At 40.2% G+C, this 20,033-nt stretch overlaps 1 protein-coding gene and 1 non-coding gene across 4 annotated transcripts in view; both read right to left on the bottom strand.

The window, feature by feature from the left end:
• NAALADL2 (N-acetylated alpha-linked acidic dipeptidase like 2) overlaps positions 1-20,033 on the bottom strand; it is a 966,685-nt gene that overhangs the window by 392,174 nt on the left and 554,478 nt on the right. The window lies entirely within an intron of this gene.
• Positions 13,961-14,098, bottom strand: LOC114816974. Its single transcript, XR_003764791.1, has one exon. It is a non-coding gene; the product is annotated as a small nucleolar RNA SNORA7 (small nucleolar RNA).

Here is a 20,033-nt window from a genome sequence, read left to right as displayed (position 1 = left end):
AATAGTAAGGTAGCCATTTGGGTGGAGAGGAAAGGGCGGATCTTGGCAATATTGTAAAGGTGAAACCGGCAGGTCTTGGTAACGGATAGGATGTGTGGGGTGAACGAGAGGGACGAGTCAAGGATGACACCGAGATTGCGGGCCTGCGGGACGGGAAGGATGGTCGTGCCATCCACGGTGATAGAGAAGTCTGGGAGCGGACCGGGTTTGGGAGGGAAGATGAGGAGCTCAGTCTTGTTCATGTTGAGTTTTAGGTGGCGGGCCGACATCCAGGTGGAGACGTCCCGGAGGCAGGAGGAGATGCGAGCCTGAAGGGAGGGGGAGAGGACAGGGGCGGAGATGTAGATCTGCGTAGAGATGGTAGTCAAAGCCGTGAGAGCGGATGAGTTCACCGAGGGAGTGAGTGTAAATGGAGAACAGAAGAGGGCCAAGAACTGACCCTTGAGGAACTCCAACAGTTAAAGGATGGGAGGGGGAGGAGGCTCCAGCGTAGGAGACCGAGAATGATCGGCCAGAGAGGTAAGAGGAGAACCAGGAGAGGACAGAGTCCGTGAAGCCAAGGTGAGATAAGGTATGGAGGAGGAGGGGATAGTCGACAGTGTCAAAGGCAGCAGAGAGGTCAAGGAGGATCAGAATGGAGTAGGAGCCATTGGATTTGGCAAGAAGGAAGTCATGGGTGACCTTAGAGAGAGCAGTCTCGGTAGAGTGGAGGGGACGGAAGCCAGATTGGAGGGGGTCTAGGAGAGAATGGGAGTTAAGGAATTCTAGGCATCGATTGTAGACGACTTGTTCTAGGATTTTGGAAAGGAAGGGTAGTAGGGAGATAGGACAATAACTGGAGGGGGAAGTGTGGTCAAGAGTGGGTTTTTTTAGGATGGGGGAGATGTGGGCATGTTTGAAGGCAGAGGGGAAGGAGCCCTTGGAGATTGAGTGGTTAAAAATAGAAGTTAAGGAAGGGAGGAGGGCAGGGGCGATGGTTTTAAGAAGGTGAGAGGGAATGGGGTCCGAGGCGCAGGTGGAGAAGGTGGCACTTGCGAGGAGGGAGGAGATCTCCTCTGAGGATACTGCAGGGAAGGATGGGAAAGTAGGGGAGAGGGTTGTTGGGGATTTGAGTTCCGAATAGGGGGATAGTGGTGGACTGTCACATATGAACAGGGTGAGAGTTCTACACTTGAAGGAAGACGTAGATAAGAGATTGACAATGACAATTACAGAGGCTGAGGCATGAGGGACAAAGTCGAGCATGATGACAGAATTTGGGAGTATGCTTCCAACAATGTGTGTCTGGTATAATATGAATCAAAGGTAGGAAATGTCAATCATGGCATTTCCTTGAAACAAATATCTGTCTCCTCATCTAGAATGTAAGACAGAGAATGTTTGTTTCTACCAACTCTGTTATATTGTACTCTCCCAAGTTCTTAGTACAGTGCAGTCTCTGCACACAGTAAGCAATCAATAAATGATTGATTAACTGATTGATAATCTACCCCTACTTCATAATTCCCACTGAATGAATTCTTCTTAAAATATGATTTTTCTACAACATAATATTGTCTAAGAACATGACTGTGCATTATCAGAGAAGTCCTTGCAGTCTATCTACAAATCTCTCAGTATCTTGAAGCAGCATGGCCTAAGAGTCAGAACACGGGCCTAGGAGTCAGAGATCCTAAATTTTAATCCTGGTTCTGCCATGTGTCTACCTATGTGACACTATACCTCGATCTCATCTATCTCACTGCCAAAATCTTGCACCCATGTCCTACCTCAAGTCTCCTCAGGAACATCCTTCCTCCTTGTAGCTGACAGACAATTACTCTCTCCGCCAAAAAAGTCTTTTTGAAGGAACATCTCTTCCAAGAGGCAGGGCACTGAGCTAAGTGCTTGGGAGAGAGTTCCCTGACTAAGCCCTCCTTTCTCTTCTCCCTGTTCTTCCTGCAACACTCTGACTTGCTCCCTTCATTGATTTCCCCACCCAGTCCCACAGAACCTATGGACATATCTGTAATTTATTCATATTATTAATGTTTGTCTGTCCCTCTAGACTGTAAGCTCATTGTTGGCAGGGAATGTGTTTGTTTATTGTATTGTACTCTCCCAAGTGCTTAGTAGAGTGCTCTGCACACAGTAAGCACTTAATAAATACAATTAAATGAATACACTTAGGCAAGTCATATAATTTTCTGTTCCTCAATTACCTCATATATAAAATGATGATTAAAACTCTAAGCTCCATGTAGGACATGGACTTTGTCCAATCTGATTAGTTTAGTACTTTGCCTACCACATAATGAATGCTTAAGAAATATCATAAAAACTTACATATTTTTGACTCCTTTCAAGAACTCCAGCTGATTAGTGAGGAATGGGATATACTCCTCACTCCCTTTAGACTGTATATCCACTGTGGAGCTGGATCCTAATTCACTAAGTTATTGTGACAGTTACTGTTACAAACCAACCCACACACTTCGTTATTCTAATGTCAACTGTTTTACCCCCATCTCATCTCTCACCATAGACTCCTTTGCTCATGTCCTCCCTCACACCTGGAACTTTCTCTCCTTCACATCTTACAGACCACAGGACTCCCCAGATCCAAAGTCTTACAAAAATCACATTTCCTCCAAGGCTCCTTCCCTTATTAATCTCTTATCACCTTATCTTAATTTCCCTCACTACTGTGTTACCTATTCAGTTGAGACCAAACCTTTAAATAAGGAGATACGCATCACACCTTCTCCCCACATAGTACTTATGTTGCCATCCCCCTGTAATTTATTTTACTGCCTAACTTCCCACTAGAACTTAAATTCTTTAAGGGTAGGAATTTTGTCTACTGTTTCTATTGTACAGTTGACTGATCATATTTACTGAGCGTTTACATGTGCAGAGCCCTGTACTAAGCCCTGGAGAGAGTACAATATAACAGATTTGGTAGGCATGTTGCCATGTTCCCTGACCACAAGGAGCTTAGGGTCTAGAGGGGAAGACAGACATTAGTACAATTACATAAATTATGGATATGTATATTTTTTCTGGGGTCAGTGGTGTGTCAAAGAAGATGTAAATCCAAGCACAAGGGTGATGCAGAAGGTAGTGGGAGAAGACAAAGTGAGGATTGTGTTTCCAAGCATTTAGTATTATGTTCTGCACAGAGTAGGTGCCCTGCAAATACCACTGATAATGACAAGGGTGATTATGATAATGATGCTATTTGTTAAATTCAATAATGAAAAATAATGGATTCAATTGTATTTGAGCATCTACTGTGTGCAGAGCACTGAACCTGATCCTAGAGAAATAGGGAACAACAGAGAACAAGGAACAATTAAAATAACAGCCCTCAAAGGACTCACCAGTTAAGAATGGAAGGAGCCCTGTGGAACACATTGATGACAGATACATAAGGGAAGATTGAAATAATAGAAAATAGCAAAACAATCTGAGAAGTCAAAGAAAGTAATGAATGATATGAATACTGTTAAACTTTGGAGCTAAAGAGCAGAGTGTCAGATTCCTGACTAATGAATAAACAGGAATTTTAATTCCAAAATTGCTGTTAAGAAGCAGTTGAAACAAAAACCTAGGATAATGGACAGTAACAGTTTCAGGAGAACAGCTGCAGCAGAACAAGAAAAGAAGACAAGATGAGGAGAATGTAAAAAAGTTCAGAGCCAACTCTACCAGTTGGAGCCAATTTTATGCTAACAATTAGTATTCCCACAACTTTCCTAAATGTTCTAAAAGATGGCAACTCATGCTGCCACTCCAGCTTCAACCTCTACTGCTCCACCTGAGCACAAGGCAGGTTGGGGATCCCTTAGAGGGATGGGGGTGGGTAGTACAGGTGACATCAGTATGGGCAGCTTACTGTGGCACTATGGGAGTAGCTAAAGTCACACAGTACATTTGAAACAATAGGAAAAGTACCAGAAACTTAATGACCTACTTTGTTTTCCAGGGGTCCCTATCATTGATGAGAAAAGAGACGCCTGTTGAAAACAATGGAGAGACCTCAATCCAGTCATAAAGTCCCTAAGACCAGAAAATTGCAAAAGGAAATTGATTATAGTACAAGTGGGTTATTTAGTCAACTTGTGTTCTCCTGCCCGTCATGTCTCCCCTCTACATTGTTAGCGCTTCAGGGGAAGGAATCATGTCTACCAACTCTACTGCACACTCTCAAGAACTTAGTAGTGTTCTCAGCACAGAATAAGCATGGAATCAAAAATATAGGTTCACTGATAGATTGATATTTCTATTGGGGCAGAGGGTTGAACAAGGGTATAGGAAAGTTGAGGTGAATCAAGAATACTTGAATTGGTCAAGTTCAGGCACCCCAATTAAATCGTAACATGAGAAATGAAAAAGAAATTCAAAATGGTTTAGACATCCAGATAAATGGTGGCATAAACAAATGGCAAGATGCTATTTCATGCACCAGGGGAAGAAAATATTAAAGGATAAAAATAACTTAGTTTTCCCGGTTATACCCATTTAGGACTATGAAATATAGTTCTTACGTTTCAATATTTTTGATTGCCTTTTGCTTTTACATTTTTCTAGTGCTTTGAAATATAATTCCACAATACATTTATACCACTACAAATTCTGCCTATAACAGTCACCCAGTCAAATAATCCACACATTAAATCTCTTGAGAATCCTTTCCAGCCCTCTCTGGATTCAGAAACTACATATGAAACATTCTTTAAATTGGCTTGAAAATTATATTCGCCCTTTCCTTAAGAACCTTTAATTAAGTGTAGTACATGGAGAACCTCAATTTTCTCCATGTATAACATGAAATTTATAAGTGTAAAATTGGATTCTAAAGTGTGACATGTGATTTATAAAGTCCAATACAGTTTAAAATCTCAAGGTGACTGAAAATATTAAACATTATATATAAGCCTAAATAACAGAAGTCATTTTTACAGTCTGATGAACTTTCTGAATGATATGAATTCACTACAAATGACATTTTATTTTTGACTTGATTCACCTTCATGTGTACAACTGACAGCTATTTGAAAACGCAGGGCTGACACTAAAACAGCCATTAACTGATAAATGCTGAATTTCTTGAATGATTGAGAGACTGAAACACTGATTTATCCAACATTATAAAATAAGTGAATGGAGGGTACAGAAATAGAATATTCACAGATATTTCAAAACCTCTGAGTTCTACTCCCTTGCGATTCCTCTAAAAAACACATAAAGAAGCTATAGCCTAATGTGTTTGTCATGTGAGCTAATTTCTATTACATACTGTGACATTAGTTGGGGTTTTCAGACATAAATCCTGGCCAAATAGCCCACAGAATCACTTTAGGAGAGCCCGGACTTTGGTCAGCCTCCACTGGATCCTGCAGCCCTCCAGCTTTCCCAATCATAAAGAAGCCGCATGGACTACTGGATAGAGTATGGGCCAGGGAGTCCAATCTTGGTTCTGACTTGGGTTACAATCCTGGCTCTGCCATTTGTCTGCTGTGTAACGTGGATGAGTCTCTTCACCTCTCTGTGCCTCAGTTACTTCATCTCAAAATGGGGATTAAGACTGTGACCCCCATGTGGGACAGGACCTATGTCCCAAACAATTTGCTTGTTATCCATCCAGCACTTAATTCAGTGCCTGGCACATAGTAAGCACTTAGCAAATTCCAAATTTATTCTCACACAGGTTTTGGGGGTGTTCTCTCTATTGTTGTCACCATGCTGTGGCGGAAACCCAGCATCTCACCAAGATGTAGAGGTCATTGGGAAGTAACCTCGTGACCCCCTCCAGGTTCTGGGTGCCAGACACACCCATCAACAAAGTGTACCTTCCCACAAATCCAGTTGCCCATTTACATGAGTCTTCCCAGATTCTGAAGTTTCTAGTCCAACCACAATCCAGGCAGACATTGACATCTGAGATCTCAGTAATATTTAATTAGTCCTTAAGAAGGTAACAAACGAAAATGAATCCAGTTTTCCCTAGATCTACAACTTCCCCATCACCATAACCCTTGGTAGGGCTCAAATTATTCTTCTTCTCAGAGGCAAGAGTCTCACTCATCCAGACTCCTAGCCACTGGACTCTGAATCTCTAGGGATCCTATTTGATCTGTCTTACACAGGATTCCATGTGGATATGTGAGGTTTGAGGTGTTGGTGGGACATCCAGGTAGAGATGTCTTGAAGGCTGGAGGAAATGTGAGAGTGCAGAGGAGGAGAAAGATCAGGATTGGAGAGGTAGATTTTGGAATCATATATATAGAGATGGTGGTTGAAGTCACGGGAGTGAATGGGTTCTTCAAGGGAGTAAGTGTAAATGGAGAATAGAAGATACCCAGAACCAAACCTTGAGGGACTCCCACAGCTAGGGGGTGGGAGGCAGTGAAGAAGCCAGTGAAAGAGACTGAGAAAGAATAGCCAGAGATACAGGAAGAGAATAGGAGAGGACAGGGTCAGTGAAGCCAAGGCTGGATAATGTCTCCAGAAGAGGTGGTTGACAGTGACTAAGGAAGCTGAAAGGCTGACGAGGATTAGGAAGCAATAGAGGTCATCGGATTTGGCAAGCAGGTGATCATTTGAAAGCTTTGACAGGGTGGTTTCTGTGGAGTGAAGGGGGGCAGAAGCCAGATTATAGGGCGTCAAGGATACTATCAATTTGGTTGGCAAGGATAAGAAGTTAAGGTATGGAGACTAAATGGGGCATGGTGACTTGAGAAAATTGGATGGGGTCAAAAGATTGGAGGTCTCTATGGGGGAACAGTACAGATTTATGGGGAGGGAATGAGTGGGAGAGAAAGGCAGGTGAGAGATTGTATTTGGATAGAGAGATTTTTAATGAGATGTTCATCCCCTTGATTCTATTTATTGCTATTGTTCTTGTCTGTCCGTCTCCCCCGATTAGACTGTAAGCCCATCTTATCTGTTACCGATTTGTACATTCCAAGCGCTTAGTACAGCGCTTAGTACAGTACTATTGAATGAATATTGGATGAATGAATTTCAGAGTTGATGAGGGTAGAGATTGTACAATGACTAGGATTGATGATATCGCGTGTCCAAGTTGATGTATGGGCAGTGGGTGGAATAGGAGGCAGTGGAATTGAGGAGTGATAGAAAGTGGGCAGTGGAAGGGTCATCAGGAGCATCCAATATGGCTATTGAAGTCCCCAAAGATCAATATAAGGATGGAGCAAAAGAGAAGGAATGTAAGGAAGGGTTGGAAAATGTTAAAAATTTGGAGATGGGGACTTGGGGGTGGCAGGTGACTGTGACTAGTATCAGTAATGGGTATTGAAGGAAGATGATACATGCTTTAGAAGAAGGGTAAGAGGGATGGGGGAGATGGAATGGTATTGATACCTGTCTACTTGTTTGGTTTTGTTGTCCGTCTCCCTCTTCTAGACTGTGAACCCATTGTTGGGTAGGGATTGTCTCTATCTATTGCTGAATTGTACTTTCCAAGTGCTTAGAACAGTGTTCTACACACAGTAAGTGCTCAATAAATTCTGCTGAATGAATAAATGGAATGGTTGCCTATCAACCTTCATATGAAGCAAAAATTCCTCTCTATTGGCCTCAAAGCTCTCCATCACCTTGGCCCCTCCTACCTCACCTCCCTTCTCTCCCATAGCCTAGCCCTCACACGCTTCTCCTCTGCTGCTAACCTCCTCACTGTGCCTCAATCTCACCTGTCCTGCTGTCAACCACTGGCCCACGTCCTACCTAAGGCCTGGAATGTCCTCCCTCCTCACATATGCCAAACTAGCTCCCTTCCTCCTTTCAAAGACCTACTGAGAGCTCACATCCTCCAGGAGGCCTTCCCAGACTGAGCCCTCCCGTTTCCTCTGCTTCTCCTCCCCCCCCCCCCAATCACCCCTACTTCTTCCCTCTGCTCTACCCGCTTCCCTACCACACAACACTGGTGTATATGGGTACATTTTTATTATTCTGTTTATTTTATTATGTGTATATATCTATAATTCTATTTATCTATTTTGGTGCTATTGATGTCTATCTACTTGTTTGGCTTTGTTGTCTGTCTCTCCTTTCTAGTCTGTGAGCCCGTTGTTGGGCAGGGATTGTCTCTATCTGTTGCCAAATTCTACTTTCCAAGAGCTTAGCACAGTGCTCTACAGATTGTAAACGCTCAATAAATATGATTGAATGAATGAATGAATAAATGGGAGGAGGATGAGGTGTGGCACTGGGACAGGATCACAGGGACAGGATGGGAGGAGGGGTAGCAAGGGGTGGTAGGAATTGGATGGAGAGGGAACCAGGGTTTCTGGGAAGAGAGGACAGGGATGGGTTGATTAGAGAGAGGCAATTGACGGGACATTGAGGGGTAAGAGAAGTTTAAGCATTGTAGGTGAGGCAATAACTGCTCAATCCAGTGGTTCCATGATTAAATTGCTAAATTGTATGTTGGCCATTGGGCCCTGGAGAGTGAAGAGAGGGCTCAGTTGAGGTGAAAGCAGGAAGTTGCTGATATGTAAAAATCCGGGTCTAGTCACCAGGATGTCAGACAGATACACCTTTTCTGGGTTCTCCACTGTGGATTCAGGCCAGGCTACAAGGAGAGTGAAGAAGAAGAAATGGCTGCTCCTTGGCCACCACATTTTGGGAGTGAAAACTATGTGTTGCCCACCCCCTCCACCCCCACCCCAGCCCCCTTCCCCTCTCCACAGCACTTGTGCTTATTTGCATACATTATTTATTACTCTATTAATTTTATTGATGATGTGTATCTATCTATGATTCTATTTATCTTGATAATATTGACTCCAGACTACTTGTTTTGTTTTGTTGTCTCTCTTCCCGATTTAGATTGTGAGCCCATTGTTGGGTAGGGATCATCTCTGTTGCAGAATTGTACATTCCAAGCATTTAGTACAGTACTCTGCACACAGAACGCACTCAATATATATGAATGAATGAATGAATGAATGAATGAATGAATGTGTCTTGGTGGGCAAATGGTAGGCAGTGCTTCTCACGCTTGATGCTCAAGGCCAGGTGCGGCCGCTTGGCATAGAGACAGAGAGCTCTGTGTCCACAGACACTGTTAAAAACATGCCATTAAAATGTTAAAAACATTTTACAGATGACGTAACTGAAACAGAGAAATTTAATGACTTGCCCAAATTTACAATGAAGACAGGTGGAGGAGGCACAATTAGAACTCAGGTCCACTTTGTTATGGGCATGGAATATGTGTATCTACTATGTTATGTTGTACTCCCCAAGCACTTAGTGCTCAATAAATATTTCTGATAGATGATGAAATATAATGAATCAAATTGAAGTTCTTAATGATCCTTTTAATAGTGGATCCTAGTCATAAACATGGAAAACATCCATTTTGCTATTTGTTTTGCTGAAACATATTCTCCTTTATAATTTCTAACTCTACCTATTAGATCCTGGCCACAATGACAGAAAATTATTGTGGCTAGAACTTGAGAAATATTACTGAAGAGCCTTAATTTTGATTATGAAATATTCACCTTTTTATCCCTCAAGTGCCCTGGGTGTGCTATTTCATTTTGGTCTAATAATAATTCTCATCCTTTTGTTCTCATTAGAATAGTCAATCTAGATCCATAAACCTACAAAATGAAATACTGTTGGAGAAAAACTATCCATATTTCTAACTAAATTTGCTCTTGACCACTAGTTAATTAATATCAGCAGTAAAGTTTTCAGCATCATGTAAAAAACAGAAACCAAAAATCCAAACTGCTAAACCTGAAAGTATCAATTACATTGAACCAGAGTCAATTCTGAATATTTACTTCAAAGTCTATTAAGTATTTTCTGGGGCACACAACTACTTTTTTAGTCTAAGAATGACCATGCTCAAATCAATGTCCCATAAGTCATTACAAGGCAATCAAGTTGAAAATGTGTACATTTTTTCTTAGAAAGCATCTAGTTTTGTTTTCAGTACATGAAAAATACTGTGCATTCTGTGCACAGTGCTGCATGAGGTGCATGAGGATACACAAAAAAGTAAAAAAAAAAAAAAAGTGACTCCCCCACCCCGGCTCTTGAAGAATTTGTAGTCTCATGAGAGAAAGAGTAAGAATTCATTGACTTTGCAAATTAATATCAGGAGTTATTCATTTTTATTTTCAAAAATACCTAAATAGTTTGGGCAACAGAAACAACTAACTCAGTAGAATATCCTTAACAGAATTAAGTAGTCATTCTACAAATGTGACCTAGTGACACTGTGAACTAGAGGAAAGAGCACAGCATGGGTTAGTGGAGAGACCATGGGCCTGGGAGTCAGAAGGACCTTTAGTCTAATCCCAGCTCTACCATTTGTCTGCCATATGACCTTGAGCAAATTCACTTCTCCATGCATCAGTTACCTCATCTGTAAAATGGGGATTAAGACTGTGAGGCCCATGAGAGACAGGGACTGTGTACAACACAATTTGCTGGCCTCCACCTCAGCACTTAGTACAGTACCTGGCTTATAATAAGAATTTAACAAATACCACAATCATCATTATTATTATTATTATTATTATTATGCCTCTGAGAAACAGAGGACCTGGGTTATAATCCATTCTCCACCACTTACCTGTTGTGTGACCTAGGCAAGTCACTTAATTTATCAGTGCCTCCATTCTCTTATAATTGCTCCTTTATCTGATAAATGAGGATAAAATACCCTTATCCTTCCTACTTATACTGTGAGAGAGGAACTGTGCCCAGCCTGATTATCTTGCATCTACCCCAGCACTTAGTACAGTGCTTGGCATATAATAAGTGCTTGGCACATAGTAACTGCATAGGAAATAATTTTTTTGTTATCATTATAAAATCAGGAGCTTCAAACCACTATTTTAACCACTGCTACCCTCCTGATGAGGTACTTGACTTATTATTTGAGGCTGGCTCTATTCTGAGTCATATCTAGTCAGAATACTGTGGCTCAGTGGAAAAAGTGTGGGCTTGGGAGTCAGAGATCATGGGTTCAAATGCCGGCTTTGCCACTTGTCAGCTGTGTGACTGTGGGCAAGTCATTTCACTTCTCTGTGCCTCAGTTGCCTCATCTGGAAAATGGGGATGAAGACTTTGAGCCTCATGTGGGACAACCTGATTACCCTGTATCTACTCCAGCACTTAGAACAGTGCTCTGCACATAGTAAGCGCTTAACAAATACCAACATTATTATTCCCTAGAGACATAATCCAAGAGATGTTAAGTGATCTAAATTGGGAAATCTTTGGAGATCTCCACTACCTAGAGATCAGCCGTTGAGTTGCCATTTTCGGGCCTTTAGTTTCATTTTCCTTTTTTTATGTGTACACAATCCTCCAGAACAATATCTATGGCCATGGGCAAATAGAGAACTGACTTGCCAAAACTTAGTAAATGCAGTAGACTCTCCTCTAAAAACAATCCTGATTGAAAACAATGGGAACAGCATGCCATAGTGGACAGTGCACGGGCTTGGAAGTCAGAGGACATGGGTTCTAATTCTGACTCCTTCACTTGTCCGCTGTGTGACCTTGGGCAAGTCACTTCATTTCTCTGTGCCTCAGTTACCTCAACTGTAAAACACAGATTGAGACTGTGAGCCCCACATTGGACAAGGGACTAGGTCCAATGCAATTTGCTTGTATCCACCCCAGCACTTAATAAAATGCCTGGCACATAGTAAGCAATTAACAAATACCCAAATCATCATTAATTATTGTTATTAATATTATTATTAATACCAGTCAAAATCACTAGGAGTGGAGGAAGGAGATGTGTAAGGAATTGCTCCTTCCCACATGCATCATCATCATCATCGTCATACTAAATGCTGCGGTAGAAAAAAATGTAGTATTCAATTGTATATTCAATTATTTATTTTGATTACTCTGCAAATTCTTTAGTATTTATCTCCTCCATTGGAGTGTAGACTACTTGTTCATTCATTCATTTAATCGTATTTATTGAGCGCTTACTGTGTGCAGAGCACTGTACTCAGCGCTTAGAAAATACAATTTGACAACCAATAGAGACAATCGGGCTCACAGTTTAGAAATGGGGAGACAGACAACAAAACAAAACTAAGCAAGTAGACAGGCTATGTGTCACTTGCTTGCTTTGTACTTCTGAAGAGGGGAGTCTCTTTTTTGTTTTGTATACTAAGATACAGGGCATTCCACTTGGTGGACACTCAATGAATACTGCTTAGTAGTTCAAGATCTTAGGATCAAATACAGTCCCTGTCCCGCACGAGGTCACAGTATTAGAAGGAGGATGAACCAGAACCAGGCAATTCCACTGCTGTTCAGCCCTGACACTCATTCTTCAAAAGTGGGGTGACTGGGATTCTCAAGTGTGGTTCTAATAGCTACAAATGACTATATTTTTCCTGAAATAGAGCTGCTGAAACCTATCCATTTCTTTAAGTTATCTTCTAGTGCCGTTTTTGAAGATGCCTAAGAAAGCTGTATGAATTTCCAGCACCGGGAGACAATGGGAAAGAAGAAAAGGGGTTTAACATTTCCACTTGACATCTCTTTGGGCATATATCCAGTAGCTACTAAGATGAGATTGTTGAGTTGAAACTCTTAGACCCAAATTTTGGCATGAATCTCATCAAATATTTTAACATTTTGCTACATTGGTCTTCTCCTTTGGTTAAAATATATAACAACATATCCACAGTGCAGAACAACTGAGCAATTATAAAGCACTTAGGAAAAGTACAAAGAGCTAAATGAAGGCTAAATATTTTGGTTATAAAATGTCTTGGGTGCAGCTGAAAATTGAGATGGCAGACTACATCTGATGAATATTAAATATCACATAAAATTTAATTGCTTATTCACAAGTATTCACAAGTGTGAGTTTTTAAATACTTCTTACCGTGTAAATTTTTTGAATTTTGAAAGTTGTTGGGTATATTAAAAATACGATATTGAATATAGTATTTGCATTTTATATAGTATAGAATATAACATTGCATTTTACTTGATTCTTGTACAAAAAGCTAGTAGTTTGTATGCTAAAGTGTTCAGCTCTATTTCCCAGCTCAAAAACACTTGTATAAAGCCCAACAAGACCATTTCCTCTAAATACTACTTTTGAATGCGAACACCACAATAATCTCTTTTCCCATAAATGGAGAAACATAACAACAGCAATAGCCCAAAGAAATATTAATTCTCTAGTTTGAAAATACAGGGTTATCATCTGGAGTCTACACAACTGTCATAAACAAAAGGACCAATTTCATAGCATTTTTAAAATTCACGCTGTTACTTGGTGAGTCACAGAAATGGAATTAAGATTGGGAGAATTACATATCTGTAGAAGAGTTTCAGATGTGTAAATTGAACAGAGACTATAGTTAACAGAAATTGGCCGAGTGAAAATGAGTATTTTATCGTTGTAGATTGATACTTTCTAGAGTTTATCAGATTCAGAAACAACGTAGGCCATAACTTTACCCATTGTTCTTGTGTATATATTTTAACAATAAAATAAACATTATTATAAATCCAATTAATTCAATTTATAAATTGTGAGAAGAAACAGTGAAGTCATTAAAATAAAGTGAAATCCTGAGGTTAAATAAAAGCCCACCTCGATTATCTGCCTAAGCAAGTATGCATCACCTCTAAGACTACGAATCATTTCCTAGGAGTAACAACTACTTGCTATCTTCACAGACATTAGTGCATCCATCTCATAATCAGTATGTAGCTTGTCTTGTTTTATATGTTGTTGAGTCGTCTCTGACCCATAGCGACGTCACAGACACATCTCTCCCAGAACACCCTGCCTCCATCTGCAATCATTCTGGTAGTGGATCCATAGAGTTTTCTTGGTAAAAATACAGAATTGGTTTACTATTGCCACCTTCCATGCAGTTAACTCGAGTTTCTGCTCTTGACTCTCTCCCATGCTGCTGTTGCCCAGCACAGGTGTGTTTTGAATTGTAGCAGATTGCCTTCCACTCGCTAGCCAATGTCCAAGCCAAAAATGGAATGGGTGTGCCTCTGCTTGATTCTCCCTCCCTTAGCCAAGACTGGTAGAGTACTGGAAACTCTCCAGGTGCGACCCTGAGAGGGAAGTATGTAGCTAGGGTTCCGTAAACATCCCACCAAAAGTAATTATGACACTGATCAATTTAGTGTTCTAAACTGAGAAAAAAACTGTTCTAGGATTCTGTCTTATGCTGTTGAGTTGTCTCCTACCCATAACGACTCCATGGACACATCTCTTCTAGAACAACCCACCTCCACGTTCTGGTTATATGTATGTATATACATACACACACACACATGTACACACACACACAGGCACACATACATATTCTACAGATATATATTACTGTGTATATAAACATAATAATATTAATGATAATGTTGGTATTTGTTAAACGCTTACTATGTGCAGAGCACTGGTTTAAGCGCTGGGGTAGACACAGGGGAATCAGGTTGTCTTAATTCCCATTTTACAGATGAGGTAACTGAGGCACAGAGAAGTTAAGTGACTTGCCCACAGTCACACAGCTGACAAGTGGTAGAGCCTGGATTCGAGCCCATGACCTCTGACTCCAAAGCCCGTGCTCTTACCACTGAGCCACGCTGCTTTTTCTTCTATCTTCTGCACATATAAGTATATATGTGCACATATCTTTTGCATATATAAGTATGTGTGTGTGTGTGTGTGTGTATGTACACATGCATATATATGTATATGTATATATGTGTACACACACACACACACATATATAATACATGCACACTCATCAAATATTTATCCAGAAACGAGGGGTGAATTAATGTCAATCTTTTTTCATATACATTTACATATATATATATATATAAAAGACTGTGAGGTAACCTGATTACCTTGCAGCTACCCCAGTGCTTAGAACAGTGCTTGGCACATAGTAAGTGCTTAAATACCATCATCATCATCATCATACACACACACCCCACACACCCTTGCGATTCATATAGAATTGAATTTGGCCTTAAATACATTCTCCTTTATATTGGCAATGGATTCATATCAATGTGAGAAGCAGCATAGCTTAGTGGATAGAGCACAGATAGGGTCAGAAGGACTTGGGTTCTAATCCCAACTCTGCCACTGTTATGCTATGTTACCTTGTGCAAGTTACTCAACTTCTCTGGGCCTCGGTTTCCTCAGTTGTGAAGTGAGGATTAATACAGTGAGCCCTAGATGTGGGACATGGACTGTGTCCAACTTGATTACCCCTATCTACCCCATTGCTTACTACAGTGCCTGGAACATTGTAAGTGCTTAACCAACAAACAAACTAACAAAAAGAATACTTTATACTTCAGACCATCTCTACCTCTCAGCAGGCTCACACAAGAAATTTGGCTGGGGGCACTGCCTGGTTTTACATCAGTTCATTCTTGGATTTTGGAGGGTTTTAGTTTGCTAAACAAAAAATGTGCTTCAGGTATATATGTTTTTAAGGAATATCAGAGGAAAACCTTCCCTACTGACATGTAAAATATCCCCTTTTCAATGCAGAAACTCTAAAATATTCTCAAGATAATCCAGGTGCCAAAGAATATTACTGTCCAACCATAATATTGACCAGCACTAGTTAGGGTAGAGTTGTGGGGTTTTTTTGTTGTTTTTTGGGATTTTTTTACCTCAGACCACCTGGGAAATGTTTACCCTTCAAAAAATCTTATTCTGGAAGGAGTGATGCATTAAAGCCACCCTATATTGTTTCATAAAACATTTCAAAAGCTTTCCTGGGGCTGACATATTTTTATTTTATTTTTATCGAGGAGTTTTTCTTGGTCTGCTTTTAGCTCTTGTCAAAACAACATGCTTTTATCCCAGAAGGTGGAAAATATTGCTGCACTTCAATTCTCTAAATTGCTCCCCTCCTGTGGCACTCATATCCCAAATTAAAATCCTCACTTTGAAAAGTATTTAAGAGTCTATAGCAGATGCAGGGCAAGACACAGCAGTAAGTCAAAGCAGGGGGCAGGTGGGCAATCTGATAGTAAGTGGACTTATAAGAAAACCAGAGCATTGAAGGGAATGCATCCAAATTGGACAAATCTTATCAATAACAGACAGGTGGTATCAAAATTAATCTATTTGGGACATCCTCTATCAGCAGCTGCTGTTCTTCTCTCACTATTATGTGTGTTCTGGTTCTTCAGTCATTATTGCTCCAGATAAATAAGATATCATTAGGGGAATTTTATGTTACTGGTTTTTCAGCAATCATTTTTACTTCAACAAACTTTTTTCTTGGTTTGGGGGAAGGTATTTAATTTCCTATGTTGTATAAGATGATATAGAGGTTCTGTTTTCATTTCAGAATTCAAGTATTTTCCTTATACTTTTGTGAACACGGGTTTCTTGTTGAATCACAGGATTAAATCCCTGTTTAAATTCATTAAAACAAATTTAGAACTCTGCTAAGAAAGTCAATTTGAAAATCAAAAAGGGAGAAAAGACCACTAGAGAAATTTAAAAGTGGCCTTCCCTAGCAGAATGCACTTTCCTTTTTTGCTAACCAAAAACATCCCTGAAAGGAATATACTTAAAAATAAATCATCTCCAATGTTTGGTAAAGTACTAAAGTTCATACTTTCCTATGAGGAATTCATTAAATATCAAACTCAATACACTTTTTTGTCTGCAACCTCTAAAACAAACAGTCATGTTTGGGAAAACTTTCTTATGCAGATAATACCATGAGAAAATGAAAGAAAGATAAACTTTCTACTCATTTTACATTTATGAGAGAATAAGCTTCTTTTAGAGGTCTTTCCCCTGACCAGTCCATAACTTGAAATATGCAACATAAATAGCACTGTGTTTTATAAGTAACCATTGAAACAGTTAAAATCAACATTACCTAAAATAAACTAGAACTGTAATATAGAAAGAGATCTTTGATATATTGTACAGAACACTGCTAATAATTAAAGGCTATTGTAAAATAAAACATGATTCAATTACCTAATTCAGGTTAGCAATTTTTTTTCATTTATTTCTGCTTCTGAAAAATCAGAAGTAATTAACATAATGGATAATACAAAGACAATAGCTCGAATTGTTAAATCCTAAATTACAGGTTTTTGGAGTACTTTTATTAGGCAATACATTGGTTTATCAGTGTGTTAAATCAAAATGCCCATACCAAAATGAGTATCATTTTCATTTGTTAAGAAAAATTGAATTAGAAGCACTGACCGATTTATAGAGAACATACTGATCCTGTGGATATGCCTAAGGACTTTTCAATACCATTTCTGTTTACTTCCAAATGCATATCTGAGTAATACAGATGCCAGTAATTCATCCAAATGAAGATGTTTTCATCTTTCTGAAAATGTGCACTTTAAATCTCCAGCGTCATGGTAGTTTGACACGGAGTGCTCAATTGTTCTGCTTTATCCCGGATAGCTTGGTTTTTTGGCACATCTGTCCTCTGTAAGGCATATTCATTTAATCATATTTACTGAACACTCACTGTACCAAGCTCTTGGGGATGTACAATATAAAAATAAACAGACGTGATCATTGCCAATCACAAGCTTACAGTGGAGAGTCATCTTCCTGCAGAAACGATCTGGGCATGTCACTCCCCTTCTTAAACAACTCCAGTGGTTGCCCATCAACCTCCGCTCCAAACAAAAACTCCTCACTCTAGGCTTCAAGGCTCTCCATCACCTTGCCCCTTCCTACCTCTCCTCCCTTCTCTCTTTCTACCACCCACCCCGCACACTCCGCTCCTCTGCCGCCCACCTCCTCACCGTCCCTCGGTCTCGCCCATCCCGCCGTCGACCCCTGGGCCACGTCTTCCCGCGGTCCTGGAACGCCCTCCCTCCTCACCTCCGCCAAACTGATTCTCTTCCCCTCTTCAAAACCCTACTTAAAACTCACCTCCTCCAAGAGGCCTTCCCAGACTGAGCTCCTCTTCTCCCTCTACTCCCTCTGCCACCCCCCCTTTACCTCTCCACAGCTAAACCCTCTTTTTCCCCTTTTCCCTCTGCTCTTCCATCTCTCCCTTCCCATCCCCACAGCACTGTACTCGTCCGCTCAACTGTATATATTTCCATTACCCTATTTATTTTGTTAATGAATTGTACATCGCCTTGATTCTATTTAGTTGCCATTGTTTTTACGAGATGTTCTTCCCCTTGTCTCTATTTATTGCCATCGTTCTTGTCTGTCCATCTCCCCCGATTAGACTGTAAGCCCGTCAAACAGCAGGGACTGTCTCTATCTGTTGCCGACTTGTTCATCCCAAGCACTTAGTACAGTGTTCTGCACATAGTAAGCGCTCAATAAATACTATTGAATGAATGAATGAATGGAGTATATGGATTATAGAGCATGTGGCGTTGCCCCTGTATAACTTTATGTCTGCTGTCTTAATTTAATAATAATAATAATGTTGGTATTTGTTAAGTGCTTACTATGTGCAGAGCACTATTCTAAGCACTGGGGTAGATACAGGGTAATCAGGTTGTCCCATGAGAGGCTCTCAGTTAATCCCCATTTTACAGATGAGGGAAATGAGGCACAGAGAAGTTAAGTGGACTCTCCCACAGTCACACAGCTGACAAGTGGCAGACCTGGGAGTCAAACCCATGACCTCTGACTTCAAAGCCCAGGCTCTTTCCACAGAGCCACGCTGCTTCCCCTAATTAATTTGCCACACCTTGCCTCCCTCTCCAACAAATCCTGAAACCCAGCCTCATGGTTTGGACATAAAGTCCAGGTTCACCAGATTCTGAGCAGTAAAGTGATCATTCTGGAGCAATCAGTGTAGGTAGGGTCGAGTCAGAACTCCCCTGGAGAATCGTTCAAGATTCACATGCACTCAGCATATTTCAACAAAATGGTACGTGTGATGTCTGGCGTAATGAATGGGACCCTATATACAATTGGCTGACCAACTGACTGTACTAAGCACTTGGGAGAGTACAAAATAACTGAGTTGTTTGGTATGTTCTCTGTCCTCAAGAACCTCTGAGTGCCATCAGTGGCTACCACACTCCTACTTTGACATTTTGAAGCACCTTTTCCCACGTTTTTCAAATAAATGTAGCCTTGGGCAGAGGTAGGAATGATAATAGAGAAGCAGCGTGGCTCAGTGGAAAGAAACCGGGCTTGGGAGTCAGAGGTCATGGGTTCGATTCCTGACTCCGCCACTTGTCAGCTAAGGGGCAAGTCACTTAACTTCTCTGTGCCTCAGTTACCTCATCTGTAAAATGGGGATTAAAAGTGTGAGCCCCACGTGGGACAACCTGATTACCCTGTATCTAGTCCAGCACTTAGAACAGTTCTCTGCACATAGTAAGCGCTTAACAAATACCAATATTATCATTACTATTGATATTATATTTTCATTTCTTAATGATGTGATATTATATTTTCATTTCTTAAAAACAGTAGTTCCATTTTCTCAGTCCTGAAACACTCACGTATCCAACATTTTGCTTTCAACTAAACAGATGCATGTATCAAAGATTATGAATTAAAAGAGAAACACCACTGTTTTCTTGGATAGGCACTTGAAGTATGGTTGCTTAAATTTATTTCTTTTGGGAGAAATAGTAGAAGAAATATGCACAACTGAAGATAAATTCTAAAGTATACTTGAATTTATGAAGAAGGCATTGGGAATCTTCAAGGAATGGAGAATCTGAAAAGATGATAAAGTTCCATTTCAGCAGTAAAAAATTGTATATTCCCTAAGGCCTGGCAGGCACTTTTATTATCCTTTCTTTTATTATCCTTTACCAAGTTCCTAGCACAGTTCTTCGGAAAGAACTCAGTAAATATTACTGAATGTCTGAATTATTTTAAAGGGTTTGTAACATTCATTAAGGATCAATGTCTATGGAAACCTTCTACATAATATTACTCAGGCATTTTATTTGAGACTAAGCTTTGCTACTATAAAAGAACATTTCAAAGTAGTTCTAACGAGAGAAAAGTTCCCATTTAATACTAACATTCTAAAAATTGAAATTAAGAAAGT

Source organism: Ornithorhynchus anatinus, chromosome 1 (assembly GCF_004115215.2).
Source record: "Ornithorhynchus anatinus isolate Pmale09 chromosome 1, mOrnAna1.pri.v4, whole genome shotgun sequence".
NCBI lineage: Eukaryota > Metazoa > Chordata > Mammalia > Monotremata > Ornithorhynchidae > Ornithorhynchus > Ornithorhynchus anatinus.
Note: the sequence above shows the minus strand (reverse complement) of the source record. Positions and strands in the feature narration are given on the sequence as shown.